This window comes from Pinus tabuliformis, chromosome 8, assembly GCF_031772625.1.
Source record: "Pinus tabuliformis cultivar Carrire ecotype Pingquan chromosome 8, CPIR1, whole genome shotgun sequence".
Taxonomy (NCBI): Eukaryota; Viridiplantae; Streptophyta; class Pinopsida; order Pinales; family Pinaceae; genus Pinus; species Pinus tabuliformis.
The window spans coordinates 1,522,691,768-1,522,704,488 of record NC_142294.1 but is presented as its reverse complement, the minus strand read 5'-3'; positions in this window follow the sequence as shown (position 1 = coordinate 1,522,704,488).

The following is a 12,721-nucleotide window of genomic DNA, read 5'->3' as shown; positions in this document are numbered from 1 at the left end:
ACAGCTGGCTGCTTCTAAGCTCGGTGGGGAGATGGATTGGAGCTCGGAGCTATGGTGGGAATCATGAGGAAGGTCCCCAAGACCGTGGACATCCTCTCCTAAAAACCAGCAATGCCACCTCATTGTCTCCTTGTCTCCTTTCTCGTTGTCTTTTCTCCCTTTTAATGCCAAAAACCTGAAAGCATCATGCATTAGTCACGTAGATAGAATGTCTACCCTTCTTCCTACAAACAACACGAATAAACCAAGAAATGAATGCATAAGCAATAAAAAAATGAATGGTTTGAGCAGATAAAGTAGGCCAAATGAGCCCAAATTGTACCAAAAATTGGGGCTCATCATCACCCCCCAGCTAAACTATTTGCTCATCCTTGAGCAACCTTGCCCTGGCTCCTCGTCTTTGGCTGAGAACTAGAGCCCGAAGCATGCTTTTCCTTCCCTGTTTTTGGTGGTGACGAAGGTGATGCTTCTTCCCCTTTTCCTATTTCCCTGAGCCGGGCTTCGGAAAGCGACTAGCCTATTTTTCGTGTCCAGGAAGTTATTTTTGGGCTCCCCTTTTAGGGCGTGGCTGATGTTTTAGAGGGGGTTCTTGCACTGGGTGAAGTAGGGACATCCCCTGAAATGGTTTGGCTACTGGGTGGAGGCTGTGGCTTGCCCGTGGTCATCCTCTTGCTTCTCTTGGCTTCAGATGGTAGAGGGGTCTCCCTCTCCCTTTTCTCCTTCGGTTTTGGAGGTGTACTGAGGGCAGCCAGCGCCGCTGCTGCCTCCTTTTCGAGAATGCCAGCCTTCTCTTTCTTGCGTTTTGCTCTCTCAGAGCGCCTTGTAGAGGGCCCCTCCTTTTTAGATTTTGGGCTTCCTGTAGAAGATCCTGCTTTGCCCACTTCCGGGCCTCCTGTAGAAGATCCGGCTTTAGCCACTCCCGGGCTTCCTGTAGAAGGCCCCCTCTCTGTCTTCAGACCTCCTGTAGGAGGCTGTGTCTCAATGACTTTCGGGCTTCCTGTAGAAGCCCCTTTTTCCAATTTCGGGCTTCCTATAGAAGCCCTTGTCTCTGTCTTCGGGCTTCCTGTAGAAGCCTGTTTTTGCACTTTCGGGCTTCCTGTAGAAGCCTTTGTCTCCGTTTTTGGGCTTCCTGTAGAAGCCTGTTCTCCAACGATTTTCAGGCCTCCTGTAGAAGCCTTGGTCTTTGCTTTTGGGCTTCCTGTAGAAGCCTGCTTGTCAATGATCTTCGGGCTTCCTGTAGAAGCCTTTGTTTTTGTTTTTGGGCTTCCTGTAGAAGCCTTTTCCTTAATGATTTTCGGGCTTCCTGTAGAAGCCTGAGTTTGTGTTTTCGGGCTTCCTGTAGAAGCCTGTTTTTGCTTTCCTGTAGACACAGGTGTCTCCACTTCCGCTTGCTTGCCTGCCTGAGTTTTGCTTTTTGCTTTGGGTGCAGGTGCTGTTGAGGTACTTGGGCTGACATGGACCACCTCAGCTTTGTCCATTCTGCTCTTCATCCTCTTTTCCCTTGCTGACAGGATAGGTGTGCCACCCTTTTCTTTGTCCTCCTTTTCCTCATGCTTCTTCCTTTGTTCTCCCTTCTGTACTGTTTTCGGGGTCTCTTGGCCTTCTTGTCTCTGTTCCTCGGCCACTGCTTCGTGTTCCTCACTGCTGGAGGAACCCGTTTCTTCGATCAACATTTTGATGTCCCCATCTTTTGTTAAATTCCGAAAGGATTCCCATGAGAGGGGGACCTTATATGAGTGCAATGCGTCTTCCACAAGAAGCTTGATCATCCCATGGTGGGCTATCTGATCTGGTATACCCTCTTTCAGCTTTGTAGCACATTCCATTAGAGACTGCAGGAGGTAATAAGGGATGCTCAGTTTTTGTTCTACAGGAAGGTCAATTCGGTGCCTCAACTCAGTGAGCAGCCGAAAGTGATATGCATACACGATGCTGAAACGGCCTTCACAAGTAATATATTTCATGATTTGCAAACTGACTTCGTTCCAAGGTGGTGACAGGCTCGTTCTTCGCACCCCGTTTTTGTCCTCCGAGAATTCTTCCTCAGGTGGAAAGAATTCCTTCTTTTCCTGCTGACTCAGCTTTCTCTCCTCTTTATCCCACGGCAGACCCATAGGAAGTTCTGTGATCCGACTGATATGTTCTGGGGTGAGCTTGAGGCTTAGACCTCTGAAGTTTACCGTGGCCAGTGTCTGAGATTTAGGCTTCAGAGCCTGCAAGAATTCTTCGGCCACTTCATCATCGTAACCCTGCAGCTTATCACAAAAAGGCATCCATTGTGCTCTGGTGAAGAGCTCTACCACTGCAGGGTTTCTCCTTAGTTTAGTTGAATCAGTGGGTTCCCATCTTATAAACCCACCCAGCATGATGAACACGGTCATTTTAATTAAAGGTGGCAAAGGCAAAGGAGATTTGGTCTATGAAGACAGGGCATGCACATACAAAATTCAACACAGTCTACTTATACCGACATCCTGTAGAATGGTAGCATAGGCACAGCAAACAACAATTCCACCAATATCTTTATGACCCGACTGTGGACGATGGTCTTGCCACTTCTACTAACCAGTTACATTAAGAGTTCAGGGTTACCTCTTTAATTGGCCACCTTTTTTCGTGAGGCACCCGCTTTCCTGTAGATGACTGTGTTCCTGTAGACTGCGTTCCTGTAGACTGCGTTCCTATAGAACTGCGCTCCTGTAGAACTGCGTTCCTGTAGAAGCAGTGCGCAATTCTCGGGGAGGACTGTAGTTGGCCCGAGCTCGAAGTGTGCTTTACCGGCGTTCTGGTAGCCAACAGCTCGGCATATCAAAGTGCAGAGGAGATCATAATAGCCACCCGAGTTTGAAGTGTTGGATTATAAATGTATGCGCATGATCTAGCCGATTAGATTTTGAATCGGCGCAATCTGTGGCGCAGGGGATGAGCTGTCCCCGCCGGACTGTTGGGCGACGTCATCCATCATTCGCCTGCGTATTCACTTGCTGCCGCATTCATTCCCACAGATTTGCCGCCGTCTTTTCTTGTTAAACTCATGCTTCTGACGAGAGTGTTCTCACGTGCGTGCAGTTCATTCTCTCTGTCGTGGCCGCCACCCAAACATCCAATTACACTTTAACTAGCCGATGTGGCCAGTCGACTAGCCATACGGCCGCTCAACCATTCAATTTTACGCCATGCAAACAATTTCAAAGTAAGATTCATGCGATTTGATGGAAGGAAGGGTTGAGACACTTACCTGCATGGCTGCACATGATTTTTCAGTTCTCGGACAATGGTGAGGGGATCTACCTGCTGCATGCGACTTACACAGACCTGGAGGTTCGTGGTTACAGGCTGCCAACGATGGAGTGGATGTGTTGCTTGCATGCGCCCACGTTTCATTTCAGATGGCGGTGCTGTGAATGGTATCCACTCGAGCAGGTTGAATTGTTACAGGATCCCCGCGAGGGGTCTCGTAACAGTCCTTTCTGCTTGGGTGCATGCTGCACGATGGCGGTTCTGGCCTTTCAATCACGTTCCCGGAGCTCTTTGATGCCTGCGGTATGAGATCCAGCATTTGTTTAGCTTTGAAAATGGATTTTCCCGCGAGAACTCATCGATCTTCTTTGTTGGTGCAGGGACTTGGTCGCATGTAGACAAGGATGGTGGAGCAAGGTGACAGCAATGTGCAGGGGTGCCAACAGAGGCTTGCATGCATCCAAACCAATCCATAGTCGCGAAATCTCTTTTTAAGATGAATTCTGGCTGTCCAAAACTCCTACAGGAAGTTTCCTGTAGAACACAGAGCTTCCTGTAGAACGTTCGGCCTTCCTGTAGAAAGTCTGCACTTTCCTGTAGAAAATCCGTGCCTTCCTGTAGAAAGACTGCACCTTCCTGTAGAAAGACAGCATCTTCCTATAAAGGATTCAAACCATGATAAAATTGCACAGACCTTGAAAAAAACATGGGTACTCTTGGAGGAGGTGCTTGTGAGCATGATAAGGACCCTTGGCCTTGAGTTGAAGGGCTTCCTCTTCTCCATAGAGCATCTGCAACCTGCATGCAATTTTTACCATATTTTGCTTATTGTGTTTTTTTTTTTTTTTTTTTGAAAGATAACAAGGGCGCCTCAAAGAGGTTTTCACCCGTGCCATCTGCCCTGAGCACCTCAGAGAGGTTTTCACTCAAGGATCTTTTTCAACCTTTTCTTCTTTTTTTTTTTTTTTTGAAAGATAACAGGGGCGCCTCAATGAGGTTTTCACCCCTACTACCTGCCTTGGGCGCCTCAGAGAGGTTTTCACCCAAGGATATTTATTTATTTTTTCTTTTTTTTTCTCTTTTTTTCTTCTTTTTTTTTTTTTTTTCTTTTTTTTTTTTTCAGATATTTTTTCTTCAGGGTATGCCAGAGGCAGAGGCAGAACCCTTCTCTATGACCAATACAGATTTCTCTATAGTCTTGATGAACTCTTGTCTTGAGAGAGGTCTCCTGTAGATCTTCAAACGATGCCCATTGACAAGCATGGGAATGGCTTCCTCATCAATGGTTCGAATGAGGACAGATCCATTGTCATGGCATTTCTCCACTGTATATGGTCCTAGCCATCTGGTTCTCAGCTTCCCCTTGAAATCTTTGTATCTGGAGTCATACAACAAAGCCCAATCTCCCGGCTGAAATTGCTTGTCATGGAGATGTTGGTCATGCCACACCTTTCTCTGAAGTTGAACCACTTCTGAGTGAAGGAGGGCCTGCATTCGGTGCTCATCCAGACCATTCAGCTGCAACAGCCTTTCTTGTTGTGCATGGATGAGATCTAGATCTAGCTGAGCTGCCATCCTCAAGGTGTTGTATTCAAACTCAATGGACAACAAAGCTCTCTTCCCATAGACCAGCTCATACGGTGTGAAGCCGGTGGTGGTCTTCCTAGTGGTGTTGTAAGCCCATGTGGCTTCAACCAGGCGATCTGCCCAGTCCTTTCTGCTGCCGCTCACCACTTTAGTCAAGATCCCTTCTAATGCTCTATTGGTGACTTCCACCTGCCCATTTGCTTGAGGGTGATAAGGGGTGGAAGTCCTATGCTTGATCTTGTGATGAGCTAGGAGATCTTCAACCAGGTTGGAGGTGAACTAGATCCCTTGATCGGTGACCAGCTCTCTTGGATAGCCAAACTTATAGAATATGTTCTCTCATAGGAACTCGGCCACCATTTCTTCTGTTGCTGCTTTGATTGCTTTGGTCTCTGCCCACTTTGTCAAATAGTCAGTACACACAATGATGTAAGTCCTTTGCCTCGAAGAGGGGTTGATTGGGCCCACAAAGTCCATGCCCCACTTCTCAAATGGCTCAAGAGTCACTTGAGGTTGGAGAGGCATCTCATCCCTTTGGGTCAGTTTCCCCATTCTTTGGCATTGGTCACACTGACTGACATATCTTCTGACATCTTGATGAAGTGTGGGCCAATAGTAGCCTGCCTGCAGGATCTTGAAGGCAGTTCTCTTTGCTGCAAAATGCCCTCCACAAGGCCCATCATGACAAGTGAGGAGGATATCAAAGACTTCCTCCTCCCTTACACAATGCCTTAGGATCTGATCGGGGCCAAGCTTGAACAGATTGCCCCTGATCCAAGTGAATGAGGCACTTTTTCTGATGATTCTGCTCTTCTCTCTAGAAGATAGTTGTGGAGGGAACTGTGCTGAAACAAGATAGTTTGCTATATCAGCAAACCATGGAGAGAGTACTGAAATAGCAAAAAGATGTTCATCAGGCATCTGGTCGTCCACTGTTCCATCCTCATCTTCAGACAAATCCAATCTACATTTTCTCTACCTGGTTTATCAACAATGGTCAAATCAAACTGCTGCAATAAAAGTAACCATCTAATAATACGAGCATTCACATCCGGTTTATTCATTAAATATCTAATAGCAGCATGGTCAGTATGTACAAAGGTCTGGTAACCAGTAATATAATGTCGGAACTTGTTCAATGCATGGACCACAACCAAGAATTCTTTCTCGGTTACAGTGTAATTCAGCTCAGCTTTGGACAAGTTTTTGCTAACAAAGTAAATGGCATATGGAAGTTTCTGCTCAACTTGTCCTAAAGCTGCGCCTATGGCTTTGTTCGAGGCATCAGTGTGGATGTGGAAAGGTAGGGCCCAGTTTGGACCTCTCAGGATTGGGGCTGACACCAAATTTTCCTTTAATTCATTTAAAGCCCTCTGACAATCGTCAGTCCAATTAAACTCCACATCTTTTGCCAACAGGCCAAACAATGGCGAGGCTAGCTTGCTGAAATCTTTAATGAATCTCTGGTAGTATCCTCCTAATCCCAAGAAACTCCGGACATCCCTAAACTTTTGAGGAGGTGGAACCCTTTTGATGAGAGCAATTTTGTTAGGATCCACCTGCAATCCTTGGCAAGAAATGGTATGGCCTAGAACTTGTCCCTTAGTCCTGAGAAATAATGCTACAACTCCTGGAGCTTCCTGTCTCTTAATTTTATCAACCCGGTAATTCGTATAAACTTGGAAGCGACGGTGCTGTATGCACAAGTACTAGCTCTTGTCGCAGCTGTCACTTGGTCAGCTGGCACAAGTCCTCTAGGGCTCAAGCCAACTTCCATAGGCTCACAGAAGAAGCTTTATCAGTGATGGACGAAAGCTAACTCAAAGGAGACGAGTCTAATTGCAGAAGGAAACTGAAAACCAATAAAGCATGGAAACCCTAGGAAACCCTAATTTGACTAGCTAGACCCTAACTATGAAAAACTGTGAATGAAACAACTACCAATAATGCCATTACTTGCAGTGAACTGAAATACATGTATCTAAGCTACTTGCATCTGAAAAGACATGTTTTTGTATTTTTTCATTAAGTGGTTGGATTTATTGTGATGATGCTTTTGATTAGGGTTTGGTTGTGCAGGAGCGGTTGGAATGGAAGGAAAGCATGGGCAAGGTCAGGATGGCTAAGGGAGGTCCCAGAGGGTCTCCAACATTAGTCCACAGAAGCCTACCACGTTCGGATGCTCAGCAACCGAGTTTGCAGGTTTCTACAGGAAGTCTACAGGGGATCCTACAGGAAACTCAGGGGTTTCTACAGGAAGTCTATGCAATTCTACAGGATGATTGGCCGTGGAGGTTTTGGGAGATGGTGGAGTGTTGGAGTGGTGCAGAAGGATAGGTGAGATGGAGATGGAGCTGATGATGGCTCAGGAGCAGAGGAATCAGATAGAGGAAGAGTGCATGCAGTGGGTTGATGTTTGGAAGGATGGGATCAACGAAAGTTAAAGTAGATGGAGCTATGTGAGAAATGGGAGAGCTGGAGGGCAAATGAGTTGGACAAAGGCCGAGTAGGGCTTGAGGATAGATCAAGAAGAAGAAGAAGAAAGTGGAGTGATAAGGAGCAGCGTAAATGAAACAAATGACTTATGCACCAAAACGAGAAATTCATTAGCCTATGATAACTGTGCCATGAAACCTATGAACAGCAATGGAAAACCAAGAAATGAAACTTATGCGTGGAAGTGGAATGTAGAAGTGTGCTTCAATGTCAAAAATGCATGGATGGATCTTCAACGAAAATGTCTATGTTGCAGCTTGCATGGAAGTGAGAAGAACTGCGTTTCTTTTTGGTGGTTGGTTATGGACTGCACCCCAATCCCTAACAGAGATGGCAGTGGGCCTTTACAACCTTTTTGCTGGAGCTCCAATGATTTATAGCTATCCTCCTATCGAACTTAAGCAACTGAAACAAATTCACCATAAACTAATCCTATCTAAGCTCATGAAAAAGACTAAGTTAACAAACTGGAAATTCGAATTACATGTGAAAGGAAAAACTCAAAGTGCTGGAACGAAATGCAAACACATTACAACACCGAGGAGATCTATTGCTCTCAGGTTGGGTCCTAACCTGAGAGCTATAGCTCCCTTAGAAACTCAGAATGAAACCAAAATCTGACTGCCTTTATTCATAAACGAAAGTCTGATGACATGCCAAAATTGGCTTACAAAACCGAGCTGTAGCTCGTACTTCCAAATTACAAGAATAATACCAAGGTTCAAAAAGCTTCTATCCAAGGCTACGGCCTCAGTATTTATGCAAAAACGATCATCCAACAGGTGTCCTTGATTTTAGGAGCTCGGCTGTCCAATTGAAGTTTAAACTGCTGATCCTGTAGGACAGTCATAACTGCTGTTCCTGTAGAACAGTTATAACTGTTGTTCCTGTAGAATAGTTATAACTGTTGTTCCTGTAGAACAGATGGCTGCTTCTAAGCTCGGTGGGGAGATGGATTGGAGCTCGGAGCTATGGTGGGAATCACGAGGAAGGTCCCCAAGACCGTGGACATCCTCTCCTAAAAACTAGCAGTGCCAGCTCATTGTCTCCTTGTCTCCTTTCTCGTTGTCTTTTCTCCCTTTTAATGCCAAAAACCTGAAAGCATCATGCATTAGTCACGTAGATAGAATGTCTACCCTTCTTCCTACAAACAACATGAATAAACCAAGAAATGAATGCATAAGCAATAAAAAAATGAATGGTTTGAGCAGAGCAAGTAGGCCAAATGAGCCCAAATTGTACCAAAAATTGGGGCTCATCAGAACTCACTCTCTGCAACACTGCCACGAGCAGTAGATAATGCCATAGTAGAAATAAGAGATGATGGTAACATAGATTGTGGGTACACCCATGAGTGAAATGCTTTCCAAAAGGAAATCTCCTTCTGTTGGGAGAACTGTGAGAAAGAATTGTAGTTTTCATGTACTTTATCATGTGAACAATCAAACCGAAACATGAATTCTTTCATCCCCATGTACTCACTAGTATTATTCAACATATGGCCCCAATTAAGTGAAGAGGGAGAAATTAGGCGCATATTAACCTTCAAGCTCAAATCCAAAGGTACTCTGTCTCCAGCTATGGGCAAATCATGTACAAAACTGTTAACATGCAAGGATGATCCTAACTTTCCTAATAAACCTGGAGAGTCATGAGGTTGAGTGACAATAGTTGAGGCCTTATTATTTTCTAATCCCTTAAACGCCTTGGCCATATCAACAGTCGTTCTTGAAGACAAAGCAGGAGAACTCGAAGAGAGATCGACACATTATGGAGGTTGTTATATTCTTGACACTCATCCTTTAATTCAACGTTCTTGTTTGCATATGCACTATTTATGGAGATATCTAGATTACCGTATGAAGCGTGATTTACCTTCCTTCTCCAAATAAATTTTGATGAAAGCTTTACATCAGACGGTGTGGAACATCGGTTGGTCTCTTTTATCTATTGCAGGGTTGCTGAAGCTGCTGAAGATAATAAGGTGACCAAGTCCTGTATTTGAAATTCTTCATGATGGAAAACTTTAAAAATAGCTTATTACTAACCATTGATTCAACGATTCCCTCTTCAAAACAGAGTTTTGAAGAGGAATCAACCTTGAGCATTATTGCTGATGGCAATCTTGAAATGAAAACTTATTGATCCTCTGTCTGGCCTGCTGGCATTATTTCACACTTCTGGAGACAAAACCCTGGACTCAAGAATTAAAATGACTCTTTTTGACCAAAATGGCATTTGATGACTGCAAATGACGAGAAATGAACCTTGGTGAATTTGACTCTGACAGAGGACTGACAAGACTGAGCCTAACACACCCAACTAAATTTGCACGTACCAGGGGTTCGATGGGCCTATAGGACCATAAACAAAACGGGATATGCGAAGATGACCCTATCCATGGTCAGACATGATGAAACTAGGAAAGCGGAGAGAATTTCCCCAACCACCACCCTTGTAGTTCAGACTAAATGCAAGGACCTAGACAAAGGAATTCAGCGGTTGCAAGAAGCCATTCGGCACGAGAGCTTGAAATTTCGTGGACTCGATGAAGAATGGTCACGGCTGAGAAGGAAAAATGTGATGTTGAATGATGAAATCAGCAAAATGAAAATCAAAGTTGCACAAGAAGACCGCGCGAATTTGAGAATAAGGGGACCAGACCTAGTCGGCCCTACTATGGTACTAGAATGAGCTATGACCCTGCTATCATGGCTTCGACTGCACCAAGGAGGCAGTGTACCATATATAGAAGAGCACGAGGGGCTACTAGATACAAAGGCACTCGAAAGGTGCCTGCAACCCGGGCTAACAGGAAAATTGAAATCCCGCACCAGGGGTGTGACCACCTGACTATCTGTAGGAGGCCCAGTCTTAGTGCTCCACGCAGTTGGAAGAGGGCGCGGGACTATAAAGGAGTTTGTAGGGGGGTTGCATGGCTCGGAAATGGTGCGCAAAATCAGTATGAAGCATAGATGGCATCCTGTTGGGTCCCTATAATACTAGTGATTACCAAGGAAAATTTTAAGGATGGAAAATTTTCTTGAAGTTTAAAAACATTGGCGAATCTCACTAATCCCTAATATGCAAACTATAAAATTTGTATTGATATATTTGTAAAATTATTAAAATCTATAATGATTTTATATATAGTCTCTATATAATGTTGGCGATTTTTGAGGTAAAATAATTTTATATTCTAAAATTTGGGCGAATCATCTTTTATAAAAATTGGTAATTGGCGAATCTTTTTTTGGAAAAATCAAGGAAAATTAGCCCACTGGGCGAACATTAGCCCCTAAAATTTTCCATGGTGATTACCCCATTACTATTGTAGTTATACCCCTTATTTATATTGATGTACCCATGTAGTGCCCATATTGTTACTATTGTGCCACATAGAAGCCCACTATTGTTATTGTTGTGCCCTACAATATTATTGTTATGTAGGCTTTGATTGTATTGGGACCACTTAGACTCCTATATATAGAAAGGAGGTATTTTCATTTGTATCATCCAAGAATTGTTCATTTATGTAATGTAAAGGAGGTTTCCCCCTCGAAGAGGCTGAATTCTAAGGCGTGAATCTCTCTTTTCTATCTTTTTGTGAGCTGGTTTCATAACATTTGGTATCAGAGCTTTGGATTCTAGGGTTTCGCTGCTCCAAACAGGTCATCGTGGCATTTTCGCTATAACTTTTTTTCTGTGACGTTTCAGAAGTTTCAAAAAAAACCCATTTGAGAAAAATTGGCGCTGAACCTTGGGTCCGAATTTCAGAGCTTTTGGCGTGATATTTTCGGAGATATGATCTGAGGAAGTTGGCCTTTTTGCAGACTCTTGAATTACATTCAAAACAGGTGACCTGGGGAAAATCTTTATAACTCTCTCTCTGAGGATCGGATTGAAATTGCGTAAAAAGGTACAGAAAGAGGACGGACTGTAGTTTCTTTTCTATGTGTTTCAGATTCAAAGGTTGAAACAGTGACTCGTGGAACGTCGTACAAGTTCGCTCTACTGAACCAGTCTAAAAGCAAGTCACTGTGGGATATTTCACATAACTCTTCCTTGGAGAATCCAATTGGGCTTAGACTTGTGGCATTGGAAAGAGGACGCAGAAGGCTACTACAGGTTGCAACCTCAGAATTGGATGATCTGAAATTACAGAGATACATCAGATTCAATATCAGGCTTCTATAAAGTGAAAAAAGGTGTGTAGTTTTTATTTTCATTTTTGTGTAAGCTTGGTTTAACGGAATTCAAAGGGCATAGTAAAGCATTATTATCAGTAACTGATGCCCCGAGGAAAGAAAATGCAAACACCTAGTAAGGAACCTGAAATCTCTAGCATGACTCATGAAGAAGAGGAAGAAATGCTACATGATATATCAAAATTACAAGAACAAGTGCAACATATGTCACGCTCACAAAAGCTAACAGAAGCTAAGATAAATGGCGTGGAATCTAAGATAAAGGGCGTGGAAGCTAAGATGGATGATTTGAAGACAGATTTGAAGACAAACATGGCAGATTTGAAGACAGATTTGAAGACAGACATGGCAGATTTGAAGACAGATTTGACAAATTTTCTACAAGAAATACTTACTAATGGTGAAAAGGTAGTAAAGGAAACTCATGATGAGAAAAAAAGAAATGTTAATCATGATTCCATAGACTCTAATGTTGGATCGAAGACTCACCATGTTCCAAAAATCGATATGAGGAAGTTTGATGGCAAGGATCCCGCCACATGGATATTACAGATGGAGCAATTCTTCGATCTCAATAATGTGCAAAACACACAAAAGGTACGTATGGCAACTTTATATTTGGAACCAAATCAGTTTGTATGGTATCAATGGCTTTGTTCTCGTAAGCAATTTATCACTTGGGCAATTTTTACGGAAGAATTGATAGCACATTATGAGGATACAAAAAGCAACACTTTTTTTAGCCAATTGATGAATCTCAAACAAAAGGGTTCAATAATGGAGCACATTGAGGAGTTCCAAAAATTGAACATAAGGATAAAAGATATTCCAGAGGAGCATAGGATTGATGTGTTCATAGGGTCTTTAAAGGATAATATCCAACATGATGTGCGCCTTTGGGAACCTGATTCATTAGAGAAGGCATTCAGGTTAGCAAGAAAAATGGAAAGCAAAATTATGGCAACTAGGAAGCATACCATTCACAACTATAAAGATGGAAGTGTTGTTGCCCATAGTCTTCCACAACCTACAAGGTTGACACCGCAACAATTGGAAGAAAAAAGAGCAAAAGGGCTTTGTTACAATTGTGATAGCAAATACACAAAAGGTCATAAGTGTGCTGAGAAGAAATTATTCTACATAGATTGTGAAGAGGAAGAAGAAAAGGAGCAAGAAAGGTCAAAAGAAGA